Raw genomic sequence first — 18,664 nt, forward strand, 5'->3', positions numbered from 1 at the left:
TGGTTCCATGCCAATTAGAAAAGCAGAGAAAAGCCTGATATGGCATAAAGTTAGAGACACAGACTGATAATACTTGATTTGGCAGGTAGCCTGGCAATATGGAGTTAGTTTATTAATATTTAAAAATAAACATGAGTCAGCAAAGTAAGTATATACCACATCAGTGTCCTTCATCCTACTCCTACCATGGTTTGGATTTCACAACAGGATAGGTTTGCCATTATGGTGGATAGCAAGATGCACACTCAGACAGTTCAGAGATCAGTCGGAGCCAAGTTCTCCATAACTGTTTTTCCCAAAACTGTCAGTAATATATGTCTTTCTAGGAGGCAGATTCCCAAGGTGTCTTTTCAGAGACATACACTGAAATTGCTGTACTCAGTGTGATCCTGCTAGTTATAGCAAATAAAGGTGCCCATTGTTTTCTTTTTCATTATTGTAGTACAATGAGTGAATATTATTTTAAAACCCCTGCTCTAAAATTCAATTTTCTTCCTGCAAGGGCAAAACTTGTAACAGAAACTACTGCTTCACTCCAAATGGGACGCACATAATTTTTATTTATTGTTTTTTCCTCAAACATTTTTATCACACATTCAAATTCTAATGCTGATAATTCTTAATACAGAATATTTGCACACAAGACTGATAAGAAAACACAGACATATGCATGTTTTCCAATTATTTAACCATAATGTGACTGCTGACTGTGGCATGTTTACTTGGCTTTCAAAGATTTAAGTCTATTCCAAGATGCAGAGCTTTGCCAAAAGTGGTTGTTAACTTTCACTATGAGGAGAATCCACAACTCTGTTCAGAATTTTTTAATTCAGAAACTTTTTAAACTCTTTACTATTACAATAAATATCTGTGAACCTCAACACAATCTCTAGCCCACATCCTTTAGGTAACACCAGTGATGTTTTCAGTTTAGTGTCTTGTAAGGCAGGTGCTAAGCACATGACCTGGTGCTTAATGTTTAAAGTCACTTGCCTGGAGAGGGTAATCTAATAGAGGCAAAGTATGTCCACGTATAAAACAAGCAAGAAAGGAAGTGTCCAAATTAATTACCAGTATTTTGAACCTCCGTGAACAGTTATTTTCACAGTGCTTTTAAAATGTGTGCAATTATCTTACTTTTCCACATGCATGCTCTTTACTAGCCAAATGGGGTGAAAAGAAAAAAATGCTGGAGTATTTGTCTTCCAGTAATTCAGGTCTCTCTGACTTGATACCACAAAACATCAATATATTCTAAAAATGGTCTGCTATTAATATACTGTGTGATTGTATGTAAAAACCCATTAGATTCCATTTAGATTCTAGAATGAATAAGAAAGGAATTTCTCTTCAGACTGTAGTCAGGGGACTTCTTCTTTTCATATTCTTATATTCATAGAAAATTAGAAAAATGGGGCTGAAATAGGTTGCAGATGATCAGATGTCCAGTGGCTGGACCAAGACAGACTCTGTTACACCTTTTTTAGAACACATATTTTGTACAAGCTGTAGTGAAGGCTTCCAATGACAAAGACTCCTAATCCTCCCCAGGCATTCTGTTAAGGCTGATCAAATGAATCCAAGGGAACTTCAAACTAATCCAGATGTTGTGGAATTGGCTCTGAACTGAAATCTCTAGAGGGCTTTAGTGTGGAAGAGCAAGCAGCTGTGTAAGGGCTCTGAGGAACCTTCTCTCCTCTGCCCTTGGATTACATATGCACAAAGCTGAGAGACACTCACATTCCCAGGGGTGGAAGAATTCTCCATCTCTCCCACTTTCACAAATACAGTCTCTCTTGTTTCTAGCATAAAGCAGCCAGTCCTCTTTTATTTAATCATCTTCCTTCTAGATTCATCACAAACAGCTAGGAGGAGAAAATACAATTATATCCCCCAATCCCATATTAGGCTGCCAGACATTGCTTTGTACATGCAAGATCAAATGAGTCATAAGAAAAGGAAAAGCCATAGAGGATCCTACATATATTCATTGATTTACATCTGTACTTTTGTAAAAACTTCAAAAGCTGGAGTAAAAGATGTTCCTTATTCAGCTAGAGTTCCATAGATCATGACCTATGACCACAAAGCTAAATATTGCCAACCAAGAGCTTTGGTTTTATTGATGTAAATGCTTCCTGGACAGCTCAGATAGCAAGCCTAGACACCCTGTGCAAGGCATCTAGGAATGATCAGTGAATGCTGGTCCCTAGTCATCTCTAGGAGACATTTGGAAGATAATTGTGACCAGGATTGTTCTGAAAACATAACAGCATCGCATATGGTTACTAGTGCCTAGAGAGCTCCTGCGGAAGACATACGGTACTCCCATAGGCATGAAAATGTTTACTTTGCTTCATCTGAGCAAACATTTCTAAGCTCTACCTTATGGCTGTCTTAATCAGCTGGTACAGGCACAGAAAAAAGAGGTGGGCCGGGGAAAATGTGGGGCGGGGGGAGAGAGATTGTGAGTATTATAGGGGCACATTTTCTTTCCAAGGACAGAAGCTGGGCTGCAACAAAGAAAATTCTTGCCTGAGTTCGAGCTGACTCCCCAGGCTGACATACAAACCAAAGCCAGTGTTTCTTATTCACATCAGTGCTGCGGGCTGGGGAAACCTGCAGCCCATAGTCTTGTCATCCAACTTCATTGGATGAAGTTTACCAAGATTTTTGTACAGTCAACATTTGAAGCTGTGGCTTAGGATTGCCTATTGGCCTGAGTGGTTAGAGAAGTGAGACAATTCATTTTCAAGCTTGTTCTCTTGGAGGCCCTCTGCAAGTCATCAGCACAGCACATGGCCCCAGCACACGAGGCGTGCAGGCTGGCCTTTCCACCCCTGATGGGAGGTGTTCTTCCAGCCATCCTGCCCACAACAACACCTGTGCATATTGCTTAACCCCACTGCTCCCACAGCAGCTCACTGTAAAGGCAATTCCTTCAGAAGCTGAGCTCTGATTGAGGTGAAGCAGAGAGCAGCTAATGACCTGAGACAAGTGCACCACCCCTTTCTCCTGCCTCTGCTCATTCAGCCCCTGTAATCTGCTATACCAGGGAACAGAGACCCTCCTTGTGTGCTGTGCATATAGGAAATGCTAAATTGCAAGGTTTAAAGTCAAGCAGGCCCCCGTGTCCACCATGCATCAGGCCTTTGTCACTGATTTTGATATTCAATATCGTTTATTCCACAGAATTAAAAGAGATAGAAAAGGAGCATAGTATTTAAATTATTAACACCCTTGACTGAGGTTTTCAGAGAAATATATTCTGAGGCAGGACCAACCCAGGAGCTGTATTCACTTTAAATAATTCTAGTATTCCAATTAGGAAAGCTGTGAGCTTTTTGTTTCTTAGTTGCCTGGAGACATGGAATACTTTGTGAGGCTTTCAAAAATTCCCTATAATTCCAATTAAAGGCTTTTATATTTACTCCTAGGGTGACACCTAGGTAATATTGTTGTTTACAGTTATCTTTGGCAGGAAGATGTATGAGGAAAGCAACCAGAATTGCCCAGCAAGCCCAACAGGCCACCTGGGAGGGAGAGATTGTGTGACACCATCAGCAGTGGCTGCCCAGGAGAAACAAACGCTGCAGAAAGGCTCTGAGGAGCAATTCCCCTGTGATGTGCTGCCTTATCCTCAGAGCAGGACTAATGTCATTTAGGAAAACCAAAATAGGTAAAGATGAGAAAGGCAATAAAATTAATCACATCAGAGTTTTGGGGGTTTTTTTCCCCCTAACAAACCCACAGTTGAAAGAATTTACATTTTGTATTGATTAGGAATTCTATAGATTGGCATGTTTTTCCTTATCTTAGAAAAATTTATATATATTTTTTGTGGGAGAAAGTCTTTCTAAGAGCTTCTAGAATCTGAGAAGATTTCACTTCTGATTAAAGACTTTAATTATTATAAAAATTCTATTAGTTATTTATCAATTATTGTTACTACTGCTGTCTATCATATTACTGCATATCACCACACATTACTGTATATTATGGTATCATTATAGCATAAGTTTTAACAATATTAAGTAGTAATATTATGGACAAAATTAACACCAACATTCATTAGCATAAATAATATGCTCCAAGGGTGAAACAAAAATCATATTATCGTCAATAAGAAAATGTTTTACGTACTAGGAAAGTGAATGAGAGTCACAAGATTTCTAATGCTGATGAACTTCAAGTCACTTTTTGAGAAATACAATTTTAAGTATACAAAGCTCAAATTGAAATAATTTTATCTGGCATATTATAGCAGATAATGTACAGATGTCACGTACAAATTACTGTTGGGAAAAAAATAGTCTGTCTGATCAATTATTGGATGTTTTTTCTTTAGAACTCTTTTCAAAGTCAGAATTTTTAAGGCAAGGTATGTTCCTCATGATTGTGTATTTTTTTTTCCATTTATAATGAAAGCATCCATGAAAAAAATTGTATATTTTCAATTATTTCTGATTCAAAGGTTTTCTCAGGGAAATTGCATTGTTTTGTGGCCTATGAACAATTTTTTTAAAAATCATTAATTCAAAAAACTTGCGTACTGATTTTTTGCTGTTGTTGTTATAAATGTCCATGTGTCTAAAGTAATTTTTTGCTTGAAAATATTAGGAAATTTGGTTAAGTGAAGTATAAAGTCTTCTCTATTCAGAACTTTGGGAGTAGAGGATAGGTACAAACTCTGCTAAGAGAACATATCCTTATACAATTTCCATTTTTGCTACAGCTGACTGCTGTCATTTGTGACTTACTGGCCTGGGTGGGCAGATCCCTGCTCTGGAAATCTGGCGGAGCTCATGGATTTCTGGCAGCTCTTATGGAATGGGAGAAATCTTCCATTTGCATCTTCCTGCTTGACATAATTAATGCCAAATATCAATGGGCTTAATAACTTGAACTGCTATAATTTTGTGTGTGGTGGGCAAAACAGGTAAACTCATAAGGAATATGCTCATCTTGGTAAAAATTACAGCCTTGATCTTGCCTCATTAAGGTGAGCAGAAGTTCTGCTGCAGTTGTAGGAAAAAGGGATCCATGCAATCAACAATCAGGAGAGGAACAAACACCCTAACCACTGAGATGATAATGTTTGGATTTTCTATCAAAGAAATATTTTGCCTGACTTTACTTTAGAGAAAAGTGCATAAAACTCATTTTTAATTGTAATCAAACACAAACAATTTGGTAATGACAGTCCATAATAGAATTATACATGCAAAATTAGGTGGGCATATAAAAATAAATAAATCTCTACACTTGTATGCAGTAAAAGGAAATAGTTCTCTGACTTGTATTTATATCCTTCTATTGCATTTATATCCTTGTATTGTATTATTTATATTCTTCTAATGTATTGTCAACACATTGCTTATCTAAGTGTGGCTTGCTTTTTATCACATAAAAAACATTAATTTTATTCAGGCAAAGATTTAAGGAAGAGTGTTTTTCATTTAACTCCTGCATGATTGAATCCTCATCTGAAATGCTTAGATACTGCATGTTTATCCTCTGCACAAAAGGTTTAATATAATAAATCATTATCATATGTACCTTATTCTGTTTCATAATGATGTTTCATTTATTAAAATATGAGTTCTTTGGGATGTTAAATTTAATGTATGCTTTAGTAAATAATAGCAATGGGTGCGGATGTAGAGTGGTTGCAGCTTTGAAAGCATGCATATGCTGGAAAGTCATATCTACTGTCCAAACTACAGCTTTTAAGGTATCAAAATAAGTATATCATCATAACTATTGCTGCTTACTTCAGTTTTAATGAGGAAAAACCCATAATAATACATGAGAAGAAAGAAGGCTTGACAGGTGTATTAGCAAATGGGCTCATAAAGGAACAGATGCAGCTTTGTTTTCAGAAGAGATGTAGAATAACAAAAATAACTTTAAATTAAGAAATTCATAGTCAAGTTCAAGCACTCATAAGCAGTATTCAAATATCTTAAAGCATGCCCTTCATCTGTTGGAGATCAACATCTGCAGTAGTATATCTTTTATGGATGGTTTTATGCCACTCTGAATAACTGTTTAAACCTGCTATTTAAAAGGAAAACATTCTCTGTAGCACAATAGCCAGCCAAACACTGCCAAAAAGCAAGTGAGAGCAGTTCTTCTCTGCCACACAACATGTGCAACACCCAATTTGAGATAAACCAAAGGGGGTTTATAAAGAGGGGACCACAGAATGGGATGAAGCCATTCAATAGCCCAGTGACATACTCATGACCCACATACACTTTCAGTTCTTTAGACACCATAAAAGATGCTTTTTCCATTGTATCTATAATTGTTGAGCTAACCTATTGCTTTTGCAAATTCATTCATTCTAGCACTCATCACTATCAGCATTGTGCCTTTGATTCATGCAGTAGGTCACACAGCTCATATTTTTGGAGATGTCCTAATTTGTCTTCTGCATCTTCTCTTCTCTGCCTACCTTAAATCAGAAGCCGTATGGGCAAACCACAGTGATTCTGTTTAAACATGAGGATTGTTCAGCTGCCTACTCCAGTCATCTTCTTTGCACCCCATGACTTCAGCTTCCCCACGAAGAAACTTAAAATTCCTTTCTTCATCTTCACATAATCTGCTTCAGGGATAAGTCTTGGCCAGATTTTGTATATTTTGCTCTAGCCTAACTATGTATTAGCCGTATATGTATATCTGTGTTTAAAAATCAGGTAGTGTATGTATCTTCCATATCTGGGCTGAGATACATCTGATTGTAGCACTTAGTGTGGTGTTAAAGTACATTAGCTTGGCATGTGTGAGGCTAAATTTAAAGAGACTAAATTAGTGTCCAGGCATGAAAATGTCATGCAAAGGTAGCATCAAAAATACCAAAAAGTTAGAAGGTGTAAGTTGAAAGCTATGGGAAGCAGCAGAATAAATTCTTAGTTCTTCTTAAGCTCAGAGCTACAATTCTTATGTGGGAAGGGAAGCAGAAGAAATTTAAGAAAGAAGTGAAATTTGCATTTGTTTGGGCCACTTTTGCAGTAGATGCATAATAAATACCAAGTAAATATGAACACGCTTTATTTTTATATAAATTTATTATAAATCTATATATTTAGTGATGCACTTGGCTGCGTTAGGTCTACTGTAGGACTCAGTGATCTCAAAGATCTTTTCCAAACTCAGTTATTCTATGATTTCATAAACATTTCTCTGTAAGCACTCAAAAGCTTTTTCAGCCACTGGCAATCAATGACTCTTCAAGAGATGAAAATGAAACACGTGGGAATGTGTGCCATCTGGTGACACACAACCTGACACTTAGTAAGCTACATGTTGAAACTCATGCTTAAAAATGTTTGTTGATATTTGTAAGCCCTGCAATTCTTTTATTTCCATTGTCAAGATGAAGCCATGGTAGTAATCTGCAGAACTTCACTACTGCTTATTTAACTAGGCAGCAACACATAATTCAGGTTTAAGAAATTTTTTGTCTCTCACTACCTTTCAGCAAAGAGGGAAAAATTCAACACTGTAATGCTCCATAGCATAAAAATATTACTACATTGGTAAAAAAATACTAAACTATAATTTCTGTATCTCTTTTGTCTACTTTTTCCTTTTTAGTCATGCTATCAATTCAAAATAGGGAATTAATTGTATTGTGAATTACTACAGAAGGCATGCAACCAAGAAAAGTTACAACTCCATAAAAAAATATGAGGACATTGACATATTCTAACAACTTAGGAGGATGCTGGGAACAGAAAAATTTTCTCTTAGCAGCATTATTTTTTCAGCACACCTATGTGAAGCAAGCATCACTTGCATTGCATGGATGCAGGTTTCTTCTCCATTTAGATGAATGCCAGAACCACATCTACTGAGTGCTTTTGGTAATGAGAGGAGAGGAGAGGAGAGGAGAGGAGAGGAGAGGAGAGGAGAGGAGAGGAGAGGAGAGGAGAGGAGAGGAGAGGAGAGGAGAGGAGAGGAGAGGAGAGGAGAGGAGAGGAGAGGAGAGGAGAGGAGAGGAGAGGAGAGGAGAGGAGAGGAGAGGAGAGGAGAGGAGAGGAGAGGAGAGGAGAGGAGAGGAGAGGAGAGGAGAGGAGAGGAGAGGAGAGGAGAGGAGAGGAGAGGAGAGGAGAGGAGAGGAGAGGAGAGGAGGCAGTAGATGGTCTCTCCTGCTGCAATTCTCTGTGGTAAATATCTTACTGTGTCATAATTTTGCAGTGTTGCTTTAGGACAGTGAAGAATTAGTGAGGCTGGTTGAGAAAAATATGACCTGGGCCTCTTGCTTGTCTTGCCCCTGGCTTGCCCAAGGCCTCACTGCTGAATCATGTCTGAAGCAGAGGTCTCATGGCCCAATGGTGATTCAGTGAGGCACAGAAGAACATCTCACCTCTGTACCAGCCAATGGCCACACTCCTTTCACTGTGAAATACAAGCCTCATTATAAATCTGGTTCATTAAGGAGATGAGAATGTGCACAAAGATCCTCTGATGCAGGTCAGAGAGCCTCTACTGCTTGTTCAGTATGTGAGGGAGGACCAAGGTGTTTATTCTACTTCTTTTGTCATCTGTAAAAGTGAAATGACAGACTAAAACCATTTGGTGGACTTTTACATGAATGAACACCTTCCACAAATAAGAATGTTAGGAGCTCCTAAAAGTCCCTAGTTCTTTGTTTATACAAATCCCTTTACGTTAAGGGGCAAGTCTTTTCCTCAAAAGGGGAAAATACAAACCCAAATCTCAAAGACCAGTCATTAGATTGATGTACATTGTGGGGTAGCATTATGTTTTTCTCTGCAACACATAGCCCAGGATTTGCACACTTAGTTCTTGAGATGCTTTTAAATGGTGTGTCCATTGCATAGAAAGGCACCTGCCTGATGAGGTATGAGCATTTTTGAAACAGAAAGACAGAAGCTGTAATACTCAGTGATGCAAAAGAATTTGTGTGGACTTTGCCCAAGGCACTATCTTTGACCTAGATTTGTTGCCTTTGGTTTTAAGACAAATTATACTTCAATATTCATAATCTCTTGCATGCTGAGCTTTTAGCTTTGAACAGTACCACCTATAAATAACTTTAAATAAATAAGCACAACTAGATAGGAATAACTGGTCAAAATGGAAATGAGATCTATTTGTACTGCAGAAATGAATTAAATTAGGAACCTACCTAGAAGCTCTGCTTAAGAAATTTAGCAGCTTGCAATGACTGATGCCATGACAGAACTGAGCTCACATTATGTCAGGGAGATATTAGTTTGTCTTAAATTATTTCAGAATAATAAGCACATTAATATTGTGTTGATTGTTTATCTATGTCTACAGGTTAACAGAAAAAGGAAAGGAAAAAAAATATTAAAAGGTGAAGGCAAACTACTCACAGGAGTAGTTCCATTTGGCTATAAGAACACCGTTTCCTGTCTCTTTTTACTTTAGAGAATAATTCTTATTATCAGTAATTTAAAAGGCAGCTCTTCTTTATTCCACTGGCACCATACCTTTGTAGCTTTGAGGTCAAAGAAGCAAACAGCTGTAGCAAATGAATCCAAGCAACTAGTCTGGTAGCTCCTCATGGGGAAGAAATGGATTGTGGCAAGGCATCTGTAGAATTTCCCTAAGGCCATGGCTGTATAGTAGCTTCAAAATGCCATAGAGTCCTGCGGTGTTCAAGTGATCACTTAGATTAGGTTAACAGAAAGATCGCTGTTTGTAACGAGAGCAACAAACGGCAACCAAAGGATATTGGCGCTCCAGCAGGAGCACACAGACTCCTTACACTGCATTTGCTTCCCCCCACAGAGAGGAGAGAAAACCTTTTAGCACTCCTAAAAGTGCGAGACAGCAGCCCTGTCTGTAGCCAAGCGTTGCAGGGATGGCGGCGATGTGCGAACCATCCCCAGCGCTCCCTCGGCAGCGCAGTCAGCGCTCCCCATCCCGTCGCCTGTCACCGCGGGGCTGAGCAGGCCGCCAGCCCTGCTGCCCCTTTGTGCTTGGGAAGATGATGGGTTCATGATGAAAATGAGGGTGGACAGAAAACCACTGCAGCAATCTCCTCCTGATCACCTGCATCACTTTTTCTCCTCTGAGACCCAGGGTCTCCTTGACGGAAAATACATTCACTTTTTCTATGGCTGCTCCTTGTGACCACAACAAGGCACCTGCTTTTCTGTAGGCACCTCCTGTCCGAGTCAGTATAGCCCAAGGAGATTACAGGAGCCAAAGAAAAAGAAGATTGAGTGCATATTTCCACCAGGGCCCTGGCATTGCTGAAGCACAACAACTGCAGAATTACTCAGCTTGTTCAGTCAGAAGTGTTCTCTTTTCTTTCCCCAAAATAAATTTCCATGTGTTGGGGGGCTGGAATTGGCCCTAAGCAGAAAACCCTAACAATCATGGAGATTGAAGGGTGTAATTGAGGATTTTTGCCCTTGCTGTGGTTTATCATATTCATGCCACAGAAACACAGTATTTTCTGGTTTTGACAGAAGTGCTTTGATGTATCTGCAAGAAGCATTGCCATCAGCAGGACCCTGTGTTGCCTGGTAAGACTATGCAGTGCAGCACCCAGCATCAGCAGGGCATGCAGCAGAGGTTTTGCCAGTCTGCAAAGGGCTTTTTGGTGCTGATCCCTCAGTAAATGAAGCTTCTTTTACATCAGAAGAATCTTGGAATAATAAACCTACACTGTATTTTTTTATCATAATGTTCTTGTAGAAATTCCCCCACAGAGGACATCCATACAACTGAGATCAGCCTCTGGCACTAATCTCTGGTATCAGCATAAATGAGAGCTGAATTGTAGTAAATTTTATCTTTAAGTAGACAATAGATTGTATAATGTTTTAAAAAAAATCCTAATGCCTCTGATTGTTATTAACTTGCTCATTGACAACTATAGCGGTTTTGCTAATTAACAGTGTGTCTTTTCAGCAAACAATTTCCTGTAACAAACTTCTTGAACTTCATCTAAAAAGTAAACATTGGAAGTAGACAAAAACCCCCTATACACAGAAAATGGGTGAGGAAAAGGTATCTTTAGTTGATAGTTTGAAAGTCATATTGAATTCTTTGCCTAAATAACAATAATGTGCTGTCCTGAGAGGACATAAAAAGCACATGCTAAATGGAGTAATATGTGTATTTTTCATGTTTTTTTAGAGGATTGACTATGTGGGGGGAGGATGAAACACTAAAAGAGCTTCATCTGAGAAGGAACTACTGGTAATTATCTTATATTGTCACCAAAATCCATATGTAAATATCCAGTAATGAGTTTATAGATCCTGAGGTTAGAAAACTGCTCAGCTTCAGAAATTGAGTGTAAAAGAGATCTAATCTTGTCTTCAGCTATTCCAAAGCCAATTCCATTTAAATAACTAGATCTATTTGAACATGTACTATCAAAATTATGAAAAATTTGTTGAAGTCATAGGGTTGCTATTTTCTTAATGAGCATAATTAGCACTACAAGCAAATGGAATTGCAGTCTCCATCATGAACAATTAGGTCTGCTCCTGGTATCCAAAACTGAACCAGGATTTTTGCACTGAAGTAACTGGATGAAATTGTGAGGGTTTGTTAAGCAATTTAGCCTAGTTTATTTCTTTATTGTTCTTACATTTTTATATCAGTATATGAATATTTAGCTCTAATATAAAGCAAGAGATATTTCTGTTTCCAATATAACATCCAATAAATCAGTTAGCATATTATAGATATAAGATCAAATCTTGATTCAAATTCATCTTAATTTGATTAAAGAAGCTTTCTCTAGAGGCAAACATAAATCTTACCTCACAACACCCTTCCTGAGCTAGTGATTGTTAAAAATGTGTCAAGAAGGAATTTTGCCCACAAGAATTTACTTTTGCCCATAAGGAATCTCATCTTTTAATACTTTTAGGTTGACACTAATATTTGAGTTAGATGCCAGAATCAACAAAATAGATTTTCTCCTTCAGCAGGGCCAAAAGCTTGACAGCCTGCCAGTGGCTTGGGAGTAAAGCAGGTCAGGTGTGCTGGAATGGACCTTGGTGTTTGAAATGCTGCTCTGCTGAACACAGCATATTACATTTAAAATACCTCACATTTTAATTTTCGTTGTATTTAAGGTTAGTTCCACAGGACGTCCATCTCTGATTTGGCAGGTCCATCCCAAGGCAGAGTTCTGCAGCTGGCTGCTGAGTGGTGGCAGAGAAGCCCACAGTAATGACCATTTTACCAGCCACAGTAATGATCATTGTACCAGCCACAGTAATGACCATTGTACCAGCCACAGTAATGATCATTGTACCAGCCACAGTAATGATCATTTTACCAGCCACAGTAATGACCATTTTACCAGCCCAGTAATGACCATTGTACCAGCCACAGTAATGATCATTTTACCAGCCACAGTAAGGATCATCTTACCAGCCACAGTAATGACCATTGTACCAGCCTCCAGACTCTGGTAGCTTTTGGTTAACTGGCAGGCTCATTTATTTTTTGGCTTTTATATTGATTTGAGGCCCTAACCACATAGGTACATGGTCACAGAGTGAGCTAGAAGTACTTACTGTCTTTAACTCACTTTTTACTCACTGAACTCATGCTCTGATTAAGCAGAGGTCACTTTGAGATGTATGGAGGACAGCACAAACAGTTAAAATTCTCCAGCTGAAAAGAACAACAGAGATGGAGAATAGAATGAAAGATGACAAAGGAAAATGAAATAAACAAAAAGGAAGAATAAGATATTTTTTGAATTCTTAAGCACTAATACCATGACTGACAGTAAAATAAATATTACTTTATTATCGGGGAATCGTTCATTGAAAGCAGGAAAAGGTAGATTTTTGGTGTGTTTTCAATTGATGGACTACCATCTGTCAAATTCAATGTAAACCCACAATTCTGCAGGTTTTTTTAACATTATTTGTAGAGTTCAAATCTCTACAGTTTCTTCTGAGTATAGTTGCTAGGCATGGATATATTTTCAAATTCTGATTTTTACTGCAGTGGATCTCCAGGAGGAAACAAAACAAAGTCCTCAAACAGTTAACGATTACTTTCTTTCCCTTTATTTACCAAAGAAAGGTTAAAAAAAGTTTAGCCCTACAGGCAGTAGGATCTTCAGGATCTCAGCATACAGTGCTGCCTTGTGCAGGGTGAGGACAGCCAGAAACAGGCACTGAGAAGGCACAAACTGCCCCTATTCATGTGAAACCAGGCCCTGCTAGACTAAATGTTAGCACTGTATTTTACTGTTAACCCTTTCATCACTAAGGGGAGACATCGGGAAAAGCAGGCTGACCTACAAGCTCTTTAATCTGAATGGATTTATCACTCAAACAGGTGATTGAAAAAAGAAGTCAGGTACTCTCTCAGGGGTCCTTATTTTACCTGGGTCACTGGCTCCATCCTCAGCAGCAGGAGAGGTCTATATTAGAGTGGAGTATTCAGTGTCCAATCTGTTTTAACCTGGCCAAGCTAAGAAACTGCTGTAGTTACAGAATTCTATCCCCAAGGACAGAAGTCAAGCTCATCCACATCTGAGCAGGATTCTCTCCTTTTCTTACACCTCCTTTCTTCCTCTTCTCTTGTCAAAAGCCAAAGGCAAGTCTTGCTCCATGTGAAGCAAGGATGTCTCAAGGAGGAGTTAAAAGACTGGCTACCCGTAAAGCTTTGCAAAAACAGTGCTATGCAAACCTCTCAAAACCAGTCCCAGCTTTTGACAGGCTTGTCACCAAATTGTCACGGACCCCCAGGAGGCTGGATGCAGATGCACTGCCTTGCCTTTGGGGAGTCCCTGTCCTTTCACCTTCCAGGTGCAGCTTCCAGCAGTGCTGGCAGCACACAGCCATGTCCTTTGTCATAGACAGGTCAGCAACTAATGCCAACCCCAGCTCAATATACAAGCCTTAACGTAAGGCTCATGAATGATACCTGCTAAAGGAAGCCCTAAATGAGAAACAGTTTACTCAGAGGTCACTGAACAATCTAGATGTATTTTTCATATATAAAAAGTGCCTCCATAGAGAATCACTATATGAAATGAAGATACCTGAGCCAGTTTCTTGCAGAAACCTCCACATTTTGGCAAGGAGAGACCATTGTTGTCTGCTGTATCATGATTTGCAGGTAGGTAAGCCAATATGAAGTCCAAAATACATGCTGTAGTGTGGATACTCTGGCCACAGGTGTTGTACCGATTGATGAGGTATTTTCTTTTCTGCTAGGTTAGAGAAAGATAGACTGCAGCTACCTTATTTGTGAATACTTTCCACAGGGAGAATGACTGTTCACATCTAAGTCTTCCAGTGGATAGATAGTGCAAAATGAATGAGACTTACTTACATGCTCAATTTAAAAGAATTGATCTTCAGAAAAACAAAAGGATTTTCCTTTGCTCAGGGCAGAGTTAGAAAATGGAATAAGACACTGAAAAGACTGATAAGAACAGTCAGTAGAAATTGCTTCAAAATAGATAGAGGAAAGAATTTAATAAAAAAGTGAAGTATAACTGCTGGCTACAATTACAGACAGGACACCTTTCTTAAGCTTTTGTGTTCCTTATACTACACTAAAAACACTAAATAGATTAATCTAGCGCACACATCTATATTAAATCAAATTGGAAGTACATTTTAGGGAAGAATTAGTTCTCTGGTATAAAAGCAAAGAGGTTAAAATCTATTTGTTTACTTACATATTTGCATTGTCTTCAGCAGGGGCTATCACATGCATATCCAGCTACTATTAGATCATTTTATTCCAGACTGTATGTATTCTGGAGTCTCTAGGGATAATTATGAAATTCAACTACAAGTTATTGTTGAACTGTATGCATCTTCCATCTCCTAAAACATTTAGGATTGTAAGACCAAAATTATTAAAAAAAAAATAATGTTGGCATCCCAGCCTGCAAAGTTTATTCGCATCTTCTGTCTTCAAGATCAAGTTAGTCATGACCATGTTTCTAATTGAGCATTTTGATTTCCTTTCTCAAAGAACAATGGGCTAAATTTACTGTGGATACAAATGAAGATGTCTAATGTAAGCTAGTGATGCAATTTCTTTAACTAGACAAAAGAATGAGTGCTTGTGAAATTTTTGCATTTTGTTTAGGAAAAAAATAACCTTTGTGATCACAGAAAAATAAAGGATAAAATACATACATATTAAAAAAGAAAAAGCAAAGTTTCCCCTTTAGCTAAAAATTACCTACTAATTTGAGTAATAATGCTGCAACTAGCACTTACATTAAATACATTTAAGAGAATCCTGTAATTTTGACAGGCCTGATTTCTACTTGGAGAAAAATCCCAAAAACATGTTAGCCAGGATAATATCTTCTGCTTTCCAGTAATAAGGAACTGTGATGCACAACACGTGCACAAGGACAGAAATCTTTGACTTCTTCCTTGAATGAGGCTGGGACATCCAGGCTTATGGATCCTGGCACTGCAGGTAACACTACATGTGTCACCACTAGAAAGTGGAATGTGTCACCACTAGAAAGAGAGCACTGGCTTTCTGTGTTGTCATTTTGAAAATGCCAGGGAGTCTTTGTCACAGCTTTTACTGCCTGAAACACAAAAACTGAACCAGCCAAATTATACCATAGAGAAAGCAAATAGCCAAGATGTTAGGGGTTAAATGCAGTGCATGATTAAACACAGCTCTCCTGACTGGTGAACCTTTAGCTCTCAATATGAGTCAGTGTTTCTGTAGCAGATATGGCTGGGTGCCCTGGAGTATCTCAGTCTGTGAGTTTTTCATTTTTTTATTCATTACAAAACATACCCAGGTTTTGAAAATTTGACATCTACCAAAGACAGGTGTTAAATGACTCAATCAAATACAAAACAGTAGTGAAAAAATACAGCTCCTGAAGACTGAGATAGTAAATGTAGGATACCATTAAGTTTTAATGATTCATATAATCTGCTCACATGGATTTTGGCTGAGGTTTTCATAGGAAAAGAAAGAAGGAAGAAAGTTATAACTCCTCCTAATCACATTTCTCAGTGATACGAGGAAATAAGGATTGTTTCAGCATGCAGACATAAGAAGTCGGGACATAGCAGATCCACTTCAAGGTCCCTGCTTGCCTTTGCAGTCTGGGCAAATTATCAGGTCTAGATTCTTAAAGAAGTAAGGTGAGTCAGCTTTCTGCAGGCAGTTTACTTCTTATAGGTTCTCCTCTCTGTAATAACACCAGTGCCTCCACTACTACAGCAGTTATGCCTTTCTGTGCGTAAGTTGAAGCACCAAATTTCAAGTCTCACCTATAAATTAAGCAGAGCAGGGGTTTGAATCTTGCTCTTCCATCCTAGAAGTAACAGAACCTAAATTTTTGATTCATCAGAACATACACAAATACATGCTGATGCTACTGTGCTAAGCCTGTATCCACTGACAGCCTGTTACCTTAGCCATGCTCTCCATGCACAGAAAAGAGAGACCTGCTAAGGAGACAGACTAATTTTGAGCAGGTTTTGCCTTCAGTCTTAGTTCCAGCACAATAACAAAGGGATGATTTAAGTGGTTTGGGAGCTCTGTTAATGCCAACTGGCAAAAAAAAGCCCAGAAGCAGCTCAGCAATGTATCTGAGCACATCAACAGCAGTGAGGCAGCCACGGGGCAAGTTGCAAGTATTTACACTGTGACTATGACAATGGCTCACAGATACCAGGAGAGGTTTTGAATACTCTAGTTGTTTAATGAATTTGGGTAAGCTACTCAGAATTTCAATAGCAATTCACATTTCATAGAATCTAGTTTGCTTCTGAGTGCCATGAGCACAATAGAACAGTCTCACCATGGAGCCTAACATGACACAAATTCTTACAGAGATGCAGGACAACATGCTTGGAAACCTCTGTAGTGTCTTTAGGAGCTGTTCCCAGAGCTGCTGGAGCAGCAGCTGTGGAAGCTTACATCACAGTCTCAATGACAGAACAGGAGCTGAGCAAGCCACTGACATCATTTAAACGCAGAATTTATTTAAGGTTTAATGTCGGAATTTATCTTGGAAGTGGAAAAATAAGAGTTCCCTTCTGAGAGATATTACTCAATAACTTATCATTTGTACTTTGGCCTACCCAATTATATTTTGATACAGGTCATGAAATGTTTTCATCGGAGATACTGAAATACTTACTAGAGTTTCATGGTTTGGAATTTCTCAATGGAACCAGGGCTATGACAATTAGTGCTAATGTATTAAAGGCTTACATACCTGAAAGGTATAAGTTTTCCTACCTTACAATCTGATTTTCCATTTCATTACTCTTCTATGTTGATCACCATGCTCTGCAATTTTCTCTAGTTTAGGTAAAAAATTAAATCTTTGCAATAAGCAAATCTTCAGTCATTAAATTCCCTCTTGTTAATGGACAAATGTCTGACAGAACTGGATTCAAACCAGACATAGGCAGCTTATTTCTTATTAGAATAATAAAGAATTATTTAATATTGAAGAATATTAAAGAAAGAAAGAAAAGCAAACACATGAAAATTTCAAGAGTTCACAGCATCAACCCCAGAAGTTGGATAAGAAATGCAGTGCAGTACTGCATCTTTAACATAAGGAATCATTTATCATGACACTTGAATGGCTGCGGCAATACAAATTACTAATAAGGTATTAGTTTAACCAATTTAGAGAACAAATTAGAATAAAAGGGTGTCAAATTGCTACAGTTATCCGTGGCAAGGCAGAGAAATAGCTGTGAAAAATGCTCTTTGAGCAGCAGAAAAGGCAAGGTTACACAGGGTACAAAGAAGCCCCACTGGCTGGAGAATGCTATGCACACAAGGAGGAAGATGGATTTACAAACACAGCATTACTGACCTTCAGATCCTATCTTCTCCAATGACTTCTTACATCATTTTCTGTGGGGGTCAGTTTTTTTGCTGGGTATGGGTTTGTTGTGGCTGTTGAGGTTTTTATTGGTTTGGTTTGGTTTTGCTGGTGTTTTGATTGGCTTGGTCGTTTGGTTGGTGATTTTTCCAGGATTATCATACACATATTGTGGAAAAGTTTAAATGCAGAAACAAACTGCACCTCTCTGGGACACAGAACATGTAACCTGTGAGCTAGCAACAGTCCTTAGCAGAGCTCACACATGCCCAGGGCTGACTGGAGAGCAGGAAGCACCTTATATCCCAAGCAATGGGGACATTTTGTGTCCTGGTTCAATCTTGAACCTAAAATAGCAAAATGTGATCATTTACTATTTCCAAGTAAATTCTCTGGCTTTTTCATTTGTTTCTTCTAGAGTGCTTCCTCCCATTCTACTATTCTTTTCCAAGATCCTTGAGCCCCTGTTGTAACAGAAAAGGGAGCTGAGAGAAACAGGTCTCTCAGCAAGGAACAAAAAGGGAGTCTTATTCCCATTCTTTATAAATATTGCACATAAAAAAGAATAGTAAAAATCAAAATGCAGAGGGGGGAATATGTACTTGAGGAAATACAGGCACCAAAGTAAGCAAGAATTTTGTTTCCATCTTTTCTCTTTAATCCCTTTCATAGTTCATTAAATGTAATCAAGCAAAGGCAAGTCAATGAAAGGTTTTCTCAGGACGGGACAGTTGCCATCTGCAGAAGTGATTGAGCATGTTAAATAGGGCTTTAAAAACTTGGGTAATTTCTCAAGTTCTAAGCAGAAACAAATGCCTGTGG

This window comes from Melospiza georgiana, chromosome 4 (assembly GCF_028018845.1).
Source record: "Melospiza georgiana isolate bMelGeo1 chromosome 4, bMelGeo1.pri, whole genome shotgun sequence".
Classification (NCBI taxonomy): Eukaryota; Metazoa; Chordata; class Aves; order Passeriformes; family Passerellidae; genus Melospiza; species Melospiza georgiana.